Raw genomic sequence first — 6,000 nt, 5'->3', positions numbered from 1 at the left:
TTTTATTTTTATTTTTTATGTTTTTACATTACAAAAATGACATCCACTTTATAAATTGATATTTATTGTGTTTTTATGAATATTTGTTTAGGAAAACTTTATAATTTTTTGTACTTTTAAAATTTTACAAATTTTTTTTCGTTAAAAAGAAAGACTATATGAGCACGAAATTGGAATTCCGAATTCATTTTGAATTTTTGGAAATAATAAAATATAAAAATAAATGCAATTCTGGACAATTAAATTTTAATAATTGTATTTTGAACCCAAAAATGCTAATTATTTTATATTTAAAACCACGAGTAAATTCTCTTATTCAGTATTAACAAAACAAAACCGATCAAGAAAAGTGACTTTTTTTTTTTAAATCGTCAAGAAAAGTGACTTAGACGTAGTTTTATTTACATATAATTTAATGTTATTGGATTTATATTTTACTAATTTATTTTGATATCTGTCAGTCTATCTATTCTATTAAATTTAAATATATTTTACTAACTATTTAAAACATGAGTAAATTCTCTTATTCACACAGTGTTTGAAAACCCAGATTTGCATGAGATTTAGTGGGATTTGGAATTGAAAATACCATTTTAATGTTTGGCAAAACGAGATTTCAAAACGGAATTGGTATTTAATGGGATTTCATGGGATTTCATTTAACTAAGTGAAATCCTTATAAAATTGGTCGGATTTCATGGGATTTAATGGGATTTGGGTTTATAAAAATAATTAAATTATTTTTAAATGGTGTATTATTATGGGTTTTTTTAAATTTTAATTTAAAAAAATAAATAAATAAATTTCAAAATACGTTGGCCCATGGCATAATGCATGCAGAAGTACTAAAATGTTGTTACCAACAGCGATCATGTGGCAGCGGGTTGTCTCCACTCTCTGGTGACCGATGGGCGATCATGCATTGATATCATCGATCACTGCGAATTGAAATGATCGATCACAAGGTTGATATCTCACTTTCATCGACGAGATTCGCACATATTGGCACTGAAATTGAGTGTGATTCTCACATTCAATAATGTTAAACATGTATGATGCGCAAATTTTTTTCAAGTTTATAAGAGATGGAGATTGCATACCATTTTTCTCAACTTCCTTCCTATACCTCTTACGTAAACTTCTTCGTTTCAAAATTTTTAGTTTTTCTTATCTGAAATTTCTTCTTCAGAATGGATAACGTTGGCGTGCTTTTATGTTTTGGTGGTAATGTTATAGTCGAGAATAGATCGGTCAAATATAGTATCTCTTATATTAGACTAATACGAGTATTATGATATATTACTTTGTTCGAGTTGGTTGAAATTGTGCATAAAATGTTGATGATTGATCCAAAGAATATTTTACTCTGAAGTTGTCAACGAAATACTCATTCATGGAGAAATCATGTTGGCACGAAATTCCATTCAATCTTATTGATGTCGATGTTCTGGAGTTTATAATGCAATGCCCTAATATACATATATTGCATTTGTATGTTGAAGCAAATCAAATTAACCATCATGTTGGTCATGATGACGAAGAATCAGATATTCCACATGTCAGTACTGTTTCTTCTTCTACGAACTCTTCACCTTTCCTCGCTTGATATTGTGATAAAATTTGCTTATGATATGCATTTCTTCTGCTCCTAAAGCGATGTTTAATATTCTGATATCAGTGCTTTTCAAATGAATGTGCGAAACTACATTACAATCGCATGTAATTTAAAGAATTTTCGTTCAAATAATTGGTCAAAAAGCAAGGGATGGGATAAGTCTGCACATGCAGCAGATTCTGCAGATTTGTATCACCGCTGCAGAGCTAGACCCTGCAATTCTGCAGACTCTATTGTCACGGGCACTGGTTTGCAATAAATTTGCAAACCCTTCCTGAAAAGTATTTTTGAAATTTATTTTTTTAAAATTAAATAAAAAAATAGTATTATTATATGTATTAAAAATCTAATGAAGTTACCGTAAAAAAAAAAAAACAATCTAATGAGGTAACTTTCATTCTAATTAACTGATATTCTAAGTTATTTTTTAATAAAATCAAAATTATCAGATAAATTAATCATTTTATTTTTATTTTTATTTTTTATGTTTTTACATTACAAAAATGACATCCACTTTATAAATTGATATTTATTGTGTTTTTATGAATATTTGTTTAGGAAAACTTTATAATTTTTTGTACTTTTAAAATTTTACAAATTTTTTTTCGTTAAAAAGAAAGACTATATGAACACGAAATTGGATTCCGAATTCATTTTGAATTTTTGGAAATAATAAAATATAAAAATAAATGAACTTCTGGACAATTAAATTTGAATAATTGTATTCCGAACCCAGAAATGCTCATTATTTTATATTTAAAACCACGAGTAAATTCTCTTATTCAGTATTAACAAAACAAAACTGATCAAGAAAAGTGACTCTTTTTTTTTAAAATCGTCAAGAAAAGTGACTTAGACGTAGTTTTGTTTACATATAATTTAATGTTATTGGATTTATATTTTACTAATTTATTTTGATATCTGTCAGTCTATCTATTCTATTAAATTTAAATATATTTTACTAACTATTTAAAACACGAGTAAATTCTCTTATTCACACAGTGTTTGAAATCCCGGAATTGCATGAGATTTGGTGGGATTTGGAATTGAAAATACTATTTTAGTATTTGGCAAAACGGGATTTTAAAATGGAATTGGTATTTAATGGAATTTCATGGGATTTCATTTAACTAATTGAAATCCTTATAAAATTGGTTGGATTTCATGGGATTTCATGGGATTTGGGTTTATAAAAATAATTAAATTATTTTTTAATGGTGTATTATTATAGGTTTTTTTAAATTTTAATTTAAAAAAAATATAAATTTCAAAATACATTGGCCCATGGCATCATGCATGCAGAAGCACTAAAATGTTGTTACCAACATCGATCAAGTGGCAGCGGGTTGTCTCCACTTTCTGGTGACCGATGGGCGATCCTGCATTGATGTCATCGATCACTGCGAATTGAAATAATCGATCACAAGGTTGATATCTCACTTCCATCGACGAGATTCACACATATTGGCACTAAAATTGAGCGTGATTCTCATATTCAATAATGTTAAACATGTATGGCGCGCAAACTTTTTTCAAGTTTATAAGAGATGGAGATTGCATACCATTTTTCTCAACTTCCTTCCTATACCTCTTACGTAAACTTCTTTGTTTCAAAATTTTTAGTTTTTTTTTATCTGAAATTTCTTCTTCAGAATGGATAACGTTGGCGTGCTTTTATGTTTTGGTGGTGATGTTATTGTCGAGAATAGATCGGTCAAATATAGTATCTCTTATATTAGACCAATAAGATTATTATGATCTATTACTTTGTTCGAGTTGGTTGAAATTATGCATAAAATGTTGATGATTGATCCAAAGAGTTTTTTACTCTGAAGTTGTCAACGAAATACTCATTCATGGAGAAATCATGTTGGCACGAAATTCCATTCAATCTTATTGATGTCGATGTTCTGGAGTTTATAATGAAATGTCCTAATATACATATATTGCATTTGTACGTTGAAGCAAATCAAAATGACCATCATGTTGGTCATGATGACAAAGAATCAGATATTCCACATGTCAGTACTGTTTCTTCTTCTACGAACTCTTCACCTTTCCTCGCTTGATATTGTGATAAAATTTGCTTCTGATATGCATTACTTCTGCTCCAAAAGCGATGTTTAATATTCTGATATCGGTGCTTTTCAAATGAATGTGCGAAACTACATTACAATCGCATGTAATTTAAAGAATTTTCGTTCAAATAATTGGTCAAAAAGCAAGTAATGGGATAAGTCTGCACATGCAACAGACTCTGCAGATCTGTATCACCGTTGCATAGCTAGACCCAACAATTCTGCAGACTCTGGTTTCACGAGAACTGGTTTGCAGTAAATTTGCATACCCTTCCTGAAAAGTATTTTTGAAATTTATTTTTTTAAAATTAAAATAAAAAAATAGTATTATTATATGCATTAACAATCTAATGAAGTAACTTTCATTCTAATTAACTGATATTCTATGTTAATTTTTAATAAAATCAAAATTTTCAGATAAATTAATCAGTTTATTTTTATTTTTATTTTTTATGTTATTACATTACAAAAATGACATCCACTTTATAAATTGATATTTATTGTGCTTTTATGAATATTTGTTTAGGAAAACTTTATAATTTTTTGTACTTTTAAAATTTTACAATTTTTTTTTCGTTAAAAAGAAAGACTATGAGCACGAAATTGAAATTCTCAATTCATTTTGATTTTTTGGAAATAATAAAATATAAAAATAAATGCACTTCTAGACAATTAGATTTGAATAATTGTATTTCGAACCCAGAAATGCTCAATATTTTATATTAAAACCACGAGTAAATTCTCTTATTCAGTATTAACAAAACAAAACTGATCAAGAAAAGTGACTTTTTTTTAAAATCGTCAAGAAAAGTGACTTAGACGTAGTTTTGTTTACATATAATTTAATGCTATTGGATTTATATTTTACTAATTTATTTTGATATATGTCTGTCTATCTATTCTATTAAATTTAAATATATTTTACTAACTATTTAAACATGAGTAAATTCTCTTATTCACAAAGTGTTTGGAATCCCGGATTTTAATGAGATTTGGTGGGATTTGGAATTGAAAATACCATTTTAGTGTTTGGTAAAACGGGATTTCAAAACGGAATTAGTATTTAATTGGATTTCATAGGATTTCATTTAACTAATTGAAATCCTTATAAAATTGGTAGGATTTAATGGGATTTCATGGGATTTGGTTTATAAAAATAATTAAATTATTTTTAAATGGTGTATTATTATGGGTTTTTTAAATTTTAATTTAAAATAAATAAATAAATTTCAAAATACGTTGGCCCATGGCATCATGCATGCGGAAGTACTAAAATGTTGTTACCAACAGCGATCATGTGGCAGCGGGTTGTCTCCACTCTCTGGTGACCGATGGGCGATCATGCATTGATGTCATCGATCACTGCGAATTGAAATGATTGATCACAAGGTTGATATCTCACTTCCATCGACGAGATTCACACATATTGGCATTGAAATTGAGCGTGATTCTCACATTCAATAATGTTAATGTATGACGCGCAAATTTTTTCAAGTTTATAAGAGATGGAGATTGCATACCATTTTTCTCAACTTCCTTCATATACCTCTTACGTAAACTTCTTCGTTTCAAAATTTTTAGTTTTTCTTATCTGAAATTTATTCTTCAAAATGGATAACATTGGCGTGATTTTATATTTTGGTGGTGATGTTATAGTCGAGAATAGATCGGTCAAATATAGTATCTCTTATATTAGACTAATACGAGTATTACGATCTATTACTTTGTTCGAGTTGGTTGAAATTGTGCATAAAAATGTTGATGATTGATCCAAAGAATTTTTTACTCTGAAGTTGTCAACGAAATACTCATTCATGAAAAAATCATGTTGGCACGAAATTCCATTCAATCTTATTGATGTCGATGTTCTGGAGTTTATAAAGCAATTCCCTAATATACATATATTACATTTGTACGTTGAAGCAAATCAAATTGAGCATCATGTTGGTCATGATGATGAAGAATCAGATATTCCACATGTCAGTACTGTTTCTTCTTTTACGAACTCTTCACCTTTCCTCGCTTGATATTGTGATAAAATTTGCTTATGATATGCATTTCTTCTGCTCCAAAAGCGATGTTTAATATTCTGATATCGGTGCTTTTCAAATGAATGTGCGAAACTACATTACAATCGCATGTAATTTAAAGAATTTTCGTTCAAATAATTGGTCAAAAAGCAAGGGATGAGATAAGTCTGCACAGGTAACAGACTCTACAGATATGTATCACCGCTGCAGAGCTAGACCCTGCAATTCTGCAGAGTCTGCTGTCACGGGCACTGGTTTGCAATAAATTTGCAAACCC

Source organism: Henckelia pumila, unplaced genomic scaffold (assembly GCF_033568475.1).
Source record: "Henckelia pumila isolate YLH828 unplaced genomic scaffold, ASM3356847v2 CTG_461:::fragment_3, whole genome shotgun sequence".
NCBI classification, from domain to species: Eukaryota; Viridiplantae; Streptophyta; class Magnoliopsida; order Lamiales; family Gesneriaceae; genus Henckelia; species Henckelia pumila.
This window is presented reverse-complemented; position numbering follows the sequence as displayed.